Genomic DNA, 9,853 nt, shown 5'->3' with positions numbered 1-9,853 from the left:
AGTGAGTAGGTAGCAGCAAGGGACTTATGAGAGATCTATTAGAGAGTAGTCTATGCATGATAAAGTACTTGAGACCTGGGATCCAAAGAGAAGGACTTGGAGTGTATTCTGGTGCGGTGCGGACAGTAGTATTGGGCTCGTACTACTGGAAGCACCGGAGCAGTGTGCAGCCTAAGTCAGAATCTTTGGAATGCCAAGAATCAAGGAGAAAAGAGTTGTCGAGTGTGAGCATACTCGTGTGGATTCTAATTTATCGTATGTTGTATTTCAGAGGTAGATCATGGTGAGGACACGTTTGATGCCCGAGAGCAGTGGTACCAGTGAGGAGGAGATCCGCCGGATCATTCAGGAGGAGGTGGCTGCGGCCATCAGGGCAGAGATACCGGAGATGTTTGGGTCTATAAAGACCACCTTGATTGAGACGTTTGATGAGCGTTATGCCGCTCTTTCTGAGGCTGCTGCTGCAGCGGCTACCGCAGCGATTGCTGCTGCGAGGCCACAGGGTGGGGATGTGTTGCTGTTCCGTGAGTTCAGCAACACAAAACCACCAAAGTTTGATGGTACTCAGGATCCGGTGGCAGCTATGAGGTGGATATCTGATATTGAGGGGTGTTTCTTCACTTGCTCGTCTCCTGAGCATTTGAAGGTACGGTTCGCGCTGAACCAGCTTCGCTTGGGAGCGAAGGACTGGTGGAAGTTTGTGACAGCGCATTATTCGCCTGCTGAGCTTTCTGCGGTGACCTGGGAGAGGTTCACCACTATGTTTCGGGATGAGTACGTTCCCCAGGTGGAGAGGGAGCGTTTAGCACAGGAGTTTCTGACCCTCAAGCAGGGTACTGAGTCTGTCACAGCGATCACGAGGATGTTCCACGAGAGGGCGATGTTCTGCCCTGAGCACGTGTCCACTGAGCAGGCACGTATGAGCCGCTACTTGAGCATCTTGAGGAGGGATATTCGGGAGTTCGCTGCGAACTCCTCGTACCGGACATTTGCCGAGCTTCAGGCAAATGCCCGGAAGAGGGAGATTGAGCTTGAGACCCAGGCCAGGGAGGAGGCAGAGTCTCAGGGGAGGGATCGGCGACCGGCGTTGTCGCAGCCGGCCGCCAAGCGGGCCAAGCCTGCTGATCCCAGACCAGGGAGCCAGAAGGGCCGCACTTGCGGAAAGTGCGGCAAGGGTCATGACGGAGTCTGCCGAGCAGGATCTTGCTACAAATGTGGTAAGGAGGGGCACATGGCCAAGGACTGCCCCAAGGGGTTTGCAGTGTGCTTTCACTGCAACCAGACCGGACACCGGAAGGCCGAGTGTCCGCAGTTGCGCGGAGCATCTCAGGGGTCTGCTCCTGCCGCCACCAGAGTTACAAAGAGTCGGCCTGTGAAGGCCGAGACGCCGAGAGCTCGAGGGAGAGCCTTCCAGCTGACTGCGGAGGAGGTCCGCGCTGCGCCCGATGTTGTGGCTGGTATGTTTCCTTTCGTGTATTTATTTTGTCATATGATGTTATGCTTATATTATGTTATGTGTAGGTACTTTTCTTGTGAATTCCGTACCTGCTTTAGTGTTATTTGACTCGGGTGCGAGTCGGTCTTTTGTATCTTTGGCTTTTAGCCGGCATATCAGTGCTAGTCGTGAGGCACTGAGTCGGCCTCTGAGAGTCTCCATAGCTGATGATAGAGTGATTTGTGCCACAGAGGTTTTCCGGGGATGTGTGTTAGAGATCTTCGGGATTGAGTTTCCGATTGATCTGATTCCTATTGCGATGGGTGATGTTTGTGTCATTGTGGGCATGGACTGGTTGAGTCGATTCGGCGCGATTATCGACTGTGAGCGTCAGCTGGTGACTATACGAGATCCTAGTGGGGGAGTTCTTTCGGTGTACGGTGAGGGTACACGTTCGGGATCAGCCTTTTGTTCGGCCGCCAGGGCGAGGCAGTGTCTACAGCAGGGCTGTAAGGGTTTTGTGGCGTATGTGATGGATACGCGAGCGACTTCCGAGAGACCGAGTTCAGTTGGGGAGGTACCGGTGGTATGCGAGTTTCCAGATGTCTTTCCCGAGGAGCTGCCGGGAGTACCTCCTGTGAGGCAAGTAGAGTTTGGTATTGATTTGGTTCCGGGGGCTGCGCCTATAGATAAGGTACCTTATCGTCTTGCACCTCCAGAGATGCAAGAGTTATCCTCGCAGCTTCAGGAGTTGCTGGGGAAGGGATTTATTCGGCCGAGCAGCTCGCCGTGGGGAGCACCTATTCTGTTTGTCAAGAAGAAGGATGGTTCACACCGGATGTGTATTGATTACCGGGAGTTGAACAAGCTGACGATCAAGAACCGTTACCCGTTGCCGAGGATCGACGATTTATTTGATCAGTTGCAGGGAGCATCTTGGTTTTCCAAGATCGATTTGAGGTCGGGATATCATCAGGTGAGAGTGCGAGATGAGGACGTCCAGAAGACAGCTTTCAGGACGCGTTATGGGCATTATGAGTTTGTGGTGATGCCTTTTGGGCTCACTAATGCCCCGGCGGTGTTCATGGATCTCATGAACAGGGTATGTAGGCCGATGTTGGATCGGTCGGTGATTGTATTTATCGATGATATTCTGGTGTATTCGAGATCTAGGGAGCAGCATGAGGAACATTTGAGGGAGGTCCTTGGGGTACTGAGATCGGAGAAGCTTTATGCAAAGTTCTCCAAGTGTGATTTCTGGTTACGGGAGGTCCAGTTCCTAGGACATCTCGTTAATCAGGAAGGGATTCTGGTCGATCCGGCCAAGGTCGAGGCGGTGATGGGTTGGGAGGTGCCAAAGTCACCCTCTGAGATCAGGAGCTTCCTTGGATTAGCAGGGTATTATCGGAGATTTATCAAGGATTTCTCCAAGATCGCAGTGCCGCTCACCAGGTTGACCCGGAAGGGTGTTGCATTCTCATGGGGTCCCGAGCAGCAGACCTCCTTTGAGACACTTCGCCAGAGGTTGTGCGAAGCCCCGGTATTAGCCCTTCCGGAAGGGATGGAGGATTTTGTAGTATATTGTGATGCATCGATTTTGGGGTTGGGTGCGGTGTTGATGCAGAGGGGTCATGTGATAGCATATGCATCGAGGCAGCTGAAGCCTCATGAGACGAAGTATCCCACGCATGATCTAGAGTTGGGGGCAGTAGTGTTCGCCCTCAAGATTTGGCGCCACTACTTATATGGGGTTCGATGTACGATATACACGGACCATAAGAGCCTGAAGTACTTAATGGATCAGCCCAATCTAAACATGCGTCAGAGGAGGTGGTTAGATGTGGTTAAGGATTATGATTGTGAGATCCTGTACCACCCGGGCAAGGCCAACGTGGTGGCCGATGCGTTGAGCCGCAGGGCGGAGAGCACTCCATTACGAGATGTATGTTTGAGATTGACCCTGATAGCTCCGGTATTGGATGTCATCCGTGGGGCACAGGCCGAGGCTGTGCAGCCGGAGATGCAGAAGAGGGAACGGGTCGTTGGGTTGGTTTCAGAATTCGTTACGGATGGGCGAGGGCTTATGACTTTTCAGGGACGGATTTGGGTACCGTTTGTGGGTGGTTCGCGCACTTCCTTGATGGAGGAGGCACATCGTTCGAAATTTTCGATCCATCCGGGGGCTACGAAGATGTATTTGGATTTGAGGAGAGAGTATTGGTGGCCCTGTATGAAGAGGGACGTCGCATGGTTTGTTGAGAGGTGCTTGACCTGCCGTAGGGTTAAGGCCGAGCACCAGAGACCGCATGACAAGTTGCAGCCATTGGAGGTTCCCGAATGGAAATGGGAACAGATCACTATGGATTTCATCACCAAATTGCTGAGAACTGCTAGGGGAGTTGATGCAATTTGGGTGATTGTGGATAGGCTGACGAAGAGCGCTCACTTCCTTGCCATCAGTGAGAGTTCTTCAGCAGAGAAGTTGGCAGAATTATATGTGAGAGAAGTGGTATCTCGGCATGGGGTGCCGATCTCGATTGTTTCAGACCGTGATGTGCGCTTTACTTCCAGATTCTGGAAGAAATTTCATGAGGAGTTGGGTACTAGATTGCATTTTAGTACAGCATATCATCCCCAGACAGACGGTCAGAGTGAGCGGACGATTCAGACGCTTGAGGACATGCTTCGAGCATGTGTGTTGGATTTCGGGGGTAGCTGGGATGCGTATCTACCCTTGGCAGAGTTTTCCTACAACAACAGCCATCATTCGAGCATTGGTATGCCACCCTTTGAGCTGTTGTATGGTAGGAGGTGTCGGACCCCATTTGCTGGGGAGAAGTTGGGCAGAGAGTGATGGGCAGTACCGAGATCGTGCTTCGGACGACAGAGCAGATTCAGCAGGTCAGACAGAGGTTATTGACCGCCCAGAGTCGACAGAAGAGTTATGCAGACAGACGCCGGTCCGAGCTTGAGTTTCAGGTCGGCGACTTCGTTCTCCTGAAGGTCTCTCCTTGGAAAGGAGTGATTCGATTCAGGAAGAGGGGCAAGTTGGGGCCCCGGTATATTGGGCCATTTCGTGTGATTGCGAGGGTAGGTCGGGTAGCCTATCGTTTGGAGTTGCCAGCAGAGTTGGGGCAAATCCACGATACTTTTCATGTGTCGCAATTGAGGAAATGTATTGCCGATGAGTCGGCAGTAGTTCCATTAGAGGATATTCAGGTGGATGCGAGCCTGAATTATGCCGAGAGACCAGTAGCCATCAGAGATCGGAAGATCAGGGTTCTGAGGAACAAGGAGGTACCTTTGGTGTTGGTTCAGTGGCAACACCGGAAGGGATCAGAGATGACCTGGGAGCCGGAGCGCGAGATGCGGGCTCAGCATCCGGAGTTATTTTAGAGCGAGACTTCGAGGGCGAAGTCTAATCCTAGTGGGGGAGAATTGTAACAGCCCGGATCTCCAGGTATTTTATTGTTTTAATATTTTGAGTTTTGAGAAGGGACTCGGCGAGTTGGAGCTCAGACTCGCCGAGTAGGGTCGCGATTCTGGACACGGGATTCGTTCGGACTCGGCGAGTCCAGGATATGGACTCGGCGAGTCCACGCTGTTTAATGAAACCCTAATTTCTCGGGTTTGGGACCTATTTAAATGGCCTTATGGCCGTCATTTGCATCCATCAGTCCATAGAGAGAAACCCCAAAAGTGCTTTAGCGATTTGAGAGTGAAAGGAGGCACTTCTTGACATTTGTGAGTTGTTTAGCAAAGAAGAAGGAGGCTCTAGCCAAGAGGAGGCAAAGGAGACGGCTATTTGGTGGATTTGAAGCTTGACCCTTCAATCTAAAGGTATGATTTCGACTCATCTCCTGTTTTGTGAAGTATAATCGATTTTAGGGTTTCTTGTGGCCTTGTTGAGTTGATTTGATGACCAAATAGTCCCATGCTAGTGATGAGACTTCGGATCTGGATCCATAGAGGTCCAGAGAGCCTCATTCTTCAAGCTTTATAGAGAACAATGGAGGCCATGACCTTGTGTAGTGAGATTTGTTGAAGATTCTTCATAATTGGTCATATAGAGGTTGTTAATGCATCAAGACTAGGACTTTACGTGATGAATCAGTCTAGGAGGGCCAGATCTATGAATTGTTGGAATGGATCTGACCTTAGAAGCGAGTTTGGGTGATTGCATGGAATGGACTCGCCGAGTCCGATGAGCAGACTCGGCGAGTAGCTTGAAGATTGCCTCGGACCGGCCAGTGAGTGGTCCGGACGAGTCAGGAGTTGACCCAGTGAGTCAGGGCGAGTTAGAGAGGATTGTCATGTGGTCTGAGTCGAGCTGGGACTCGCCGAGTCGTTCATGAGACTCGGCGAGTTGGGTCGGGGTGGTCCCGCGATTCTTCCAGGTGGAACTCGTCGAGTCAGGGGGAGTACTCGACGTGTAGAAAGGGAATTCTAGAGAGTTGGTGAGAACGTCTAGACTCGCCGAGTTGCCGCGGGCACTCGCCGAGTCCGGTCAAAGTTGACCGTTGACCGTTGACCGTTGACTTCTTAGGGATAGTCAACCTTAGAGATAAAAGTGTTAATTAGAGTCTTGTGATGTTATAGGAGGATTAGAGCTCGGAGGATCGAGCACGAGGGATTTCCAGGGATCGCGAGATACCGAGACACGCGAGGTGAGTCTTCTCACTATACCTTATCTTGAGTCGGTAATCAGAGTTATGTGTTAGTGCATGTATGTTACGTGTATGTTATGTGTTGTACTGCATTATTTCTATGTGATTTATGCTGTGCATGTTTATAGAGTTGGAACCGGAAGGTTCACAGAGTTAGAACCTGAGGGTTCACAGAGTTGGGTGCACGGACCCATAGAGTTATGGCCTCGAGTGGCTAATATGTGTTTTATGTGTGGTATTTTGGGGAACTCACTAAGCTTTGTGCTTACATTGTTAGTGTTGTTGTTTCAGGTACGAGCGATGACCGTGGGAAGGCGCCGACTTGATCTGTACACACGTAGAGGAATTTGATATAATTATGTGATCTTGGGATTTGTATGATACATATTGGAATTTGAAATTTGATGTTTTATGAAATTAAGAGAGAAATGTTTTTATAAATTGTGAAAAATAAATTTTAAAATTTTCGGTGTTTCAAAAAGAGAGTATCAACAATAAGTTGAGTGAGTAGATAAGTCTTTATGTTTGAATGGGTGTCTTTGTATTTTGAATATGAAAACACTTCTAGAAAACCCCATATTTTCTCTGGTATGTGAAAAGTAGTTTTATTCCCATAAAACCGTCTTATTTGTAAACCAATGTATTTGTAAAACTTGTATTTGAGAGTGTGTCTGGCTTCACCAGCTGTTATTGAAAACTATAGTATACCAATGTACTTTGCATTTTGTAAACGGGTACTTTGAAGATATACTTACGTTTAATGATTTATACACTAACATGTTGTTAATATCTTTTTAATGAGTTATTATAACCATACTAAGACATGAACGCCTAAAACAAATGCCTGATGAGCGCTTAAACTATTGATAACAATTGCCACTCATTGGCGTGTATGCCTGACTGTAGCTAGTAGCCTGAGTGCGGGGTTGTCAATCTCGATATAGATCTACACACAACTTGTTTCGATCCCCGGACTAGAGATTCTAGTTATAATGTCAGGGCTTTACTTTGGTTGTCTAAAATGAATTAAACAACCTGAATTGAATGTCTCATAAAAAGCATATAAACATTACATGTATATTAGTTATGAAAACCCAATCTTCTGAAATAAATGATTGACAGTATGTTCTTGACTTAGTATCCCGAACATGTATTTGATAAGTGTAAACCCTTGATTTGTTTTGAATTAAAACCCTTGTTGTATGTAAAACAATGTATTCATATGAATTATTGCTCTATGTATCATAAATGATACCTATTATAATTTATATGTACTTTATTAATTTTTAAATAACTATTTTTGCATGTAATCCTTTGCTCAACATGTTACAAAGGGTGATTAAACTGATGAAATAACTTTTATTGTTATAAATGTCTTGAGATTATAGTTTTCATCCTCATTCAGTTTCCCACACTCTTGTGTAGCAAGGGTGTATAAACCTACTTGAATAACCAATTACCTTTCAATTAACTACCATAGGGATAGTTAGAAGATATCAAACATTATTCCTATTACAAGGAATCACACAAGAGTCAGTTCATTCATGCGTCTATACTAGTTCATTATCTGATACATGAGTACGTTTACATATGCTTACATGATACATGAATACCATACATGAGTACCTTTACGTAGATACATTTACCTGTGTATAATTACATGAATACTTGTATCTCGATTTGCGAGGATGATTTATTAGTACCTTCTGTGTAAATTATCATGCCTATCCCTAGTACCTCGGGATATCTAGACGGGACTAACCATTCCGAATCCCAGCTGATTAGCACCAGTGGTTGATGAACATCTACGGATGCCTAAGGTTATTACTTATACTAGGAGTACCTGTACGGGACTAACCCTTCCTCCGCCCTGCTGCTGCTACAGAGGACAATTGGACAATCTTCGGATGTTCATTAGGTTATATATGTCGTGTTAGCCCTAGTACCTCGGGATAACATTTACATATGTCGTGTTAGCCCTAGTACCTCGGGATAACACTTACTTTAGTATATTTTCCTATTTACTTTATTTTGTGATAAGTTATACATTTCGCTTTACGCGATGGCGTGTTAGCCCTAGTACCTTGGGATAACACTTACATTAGTACTTTTTCCTATTTACTTTATTTTGTGATATATTCACATAAACGAAGAGTTAGACTAAGTACTCTTGGTACTAGTCAATGGAAAGGAAAAACTATCATTTTACTTACAAAACATTTGGGTCTTGGTAGAAGACTACATCTCATACTAATAGGAAATAAGGGATTTTCTAGGATTTTTCATACTTATATCAACTTCTTCATTTAAAGAGGTTTACATGGCATTCATAATAGCTTTTCAAAACAAGGCAATAACACTTAAATACTTATGAATTCACCAGCTTTAAGCTTATACTCTCTTTCACAATAACTTGTATTCTCAGGTCACCAGTAGACAGGTACGATGGCCAGGTTTTGAGAAGACGGAGCACAGACAAGTCTCGTCTTTTATTTTGATTATACATATTTTGGTGACTTATTACAATGAAAGAACACATGTATTAAAACTTTACTTATAATGAAATGGATGATGTTGTTGCTTGTTTACTATTTTACAGTGATACTGTACATGACGTCCTCCACCCCGGAACGTTTTCGCCGTTCTTGGTTTTGGGGTGTGACAGATATAGATATAGATATAGATATAGATATAGAGATAGAGATAGAGAGAGAGAGAGAGAGAGAGATAGAGATAGAGATAGAGATAGAGATAGAGATAGAGATAGAGATAGAGATAGAGATAGAGATAGAGATAGAGATAGATATGGATATGGATATGGATATGGATATGGATATGGATATAGATATAGATATATAGACATAGAGATATAGATATAGACTATACGAATTCCCGTGCGTTGCGCAACGTAGGTTCAAAATATATTGTTAAAATGTTGAAAAATATATGTTGAAAATGGTTAGGTTATTGACATTAACTTTGACATAATATTTTGAAGAATATTATTCATTGGCAAAAAAAAATAAAGAAAAATACCAAAAATCGGGAATATTCGCATGAACAGTAACTGCCACGTCACCCTCGCATGCGAGGCCTCCACGTGTCGGCTGCTAAGTGGACCGATGTCTCGCGTGTCACCTCCTGATTCAACCAAGTCCGAGGTCCAGTAAGAACCGGACAGCCTCGCATGAGACACACCGGAACTCATCCTCACACACCCCTCGCACGCCTCGGACCAGCCCCCTTCGCACGTGTCGTCTTTCCATTGGACCGAGGGTTAATCCAATCCGAGCCAGCCAGTAGCGAGCCTGCGGTACGAAGAACTGCCCTCGCCTCGCCATTTGTCAAACGCGTGTCACCCTCGTATAGCTTCGGGTCCGAACCTTCGGGCTATATATAGCATGCAAGGGCTTCCGAATAATTTCACTTTTTCACCCTAAATTTTACCCTCTTTCACCTTTTCCACTCCCTTAAGCTCATATACAGCCCCTAAAGCCCCGGTATCAAGACTCGAGCCCGAAGTAAGCCATGAAGCCCCGAAATTCTCGAGAATTCATCCTCTCTCCTATCAAAACTCTGCCTGATTTGAGCCGGTTTCTCAACAAATAAACTCCTTTTCGTGAAACGAAACTCTGTCCGAATTACCACCTATCAAGTGAGTTCATACCCCCGTATTTTCATAATTGCTATTGTTTTAAGAGGGGAAATACAAGTATAACACAACAACTTTGTGCTATAAATAAATGATTTC

The sequence above is a fragment of the Lactuca sativa genome, chromosome 4, assembly GCF_002870075.4.
Source record: "Lactuca sativa cultivar Salinas chromosome 4, Lsat_Salinas_v11, whole genome shotgun sequence".
Lineage (NCBI taxonomy): Eukaryota > Viridiplantae > Streptophyta > Magnoliopsida > Asterales > Asteraceae > Lactuca > Lactuca sativa.
This window is presented reverse-complemented; position numbering follows the sequence as displayed.